Below are 491 nucleotides of genomic sequence, written 5' to 3'. Positions count from 1 at the left end.
ACGCCCTTGACGCCGATGTCAAGTCGAAGAGTGAAGACGCTCTGGCAAGAGAGAGATAAGAAGAGCTACAGCTTAGGGAAAGCTGAAGAAAGTTCGTATTCGGGAAGGATCGCAGGCCAGGTCAAGAATGAGAGGGGAGCGATGAGAAAGCATGTGTGGGTCAGGTATAGTTCAAATTGAAGAAAGAGAGCTGAGGAGTGAGCCTGTTCAAGAAGCAAAGAAGAATAGAAGAGAGTCCGAAGACTTGCCGTGCGTGGACGAAGACTTCACCGAGGTACTAAACGGGTCAGACCGTCGACACAGCCTTCCACAGGGGACGAACGGAGTGAGGAAGAGGTCACTCCTACCCGAAGAAGAAGAGTTCCTGTCGAGCAGAGCACCAGGGGTGTGCCGAGCGCGAGAACGACAAGGAAAGGTGAAGAAGAAGTGCACCGAGAACTTAGGAGCCATGCTGTAAGGCCCCAAAGTGAAGAAGAAGATGAGAGCACGGA

This window comes from Cystoisospora suis (genome assembly GCF_002600585.1).
Source record: "Cystoisospora suis strain Wien I chromosome Unknown contig_4190, whole genome shotgun sequence".
NCBI classification, from domain to species: Eukaryota; Apicomplexa; class Conoidasida; order Eucoccidiorida; family Sarcocystidae; genus Cystoisospora; species Cystoisospora suis.
The sequence above is the reverse complement of the archived record's forward strand: the minus strand, read 5'-3'. Positions refer to the sequence as shown.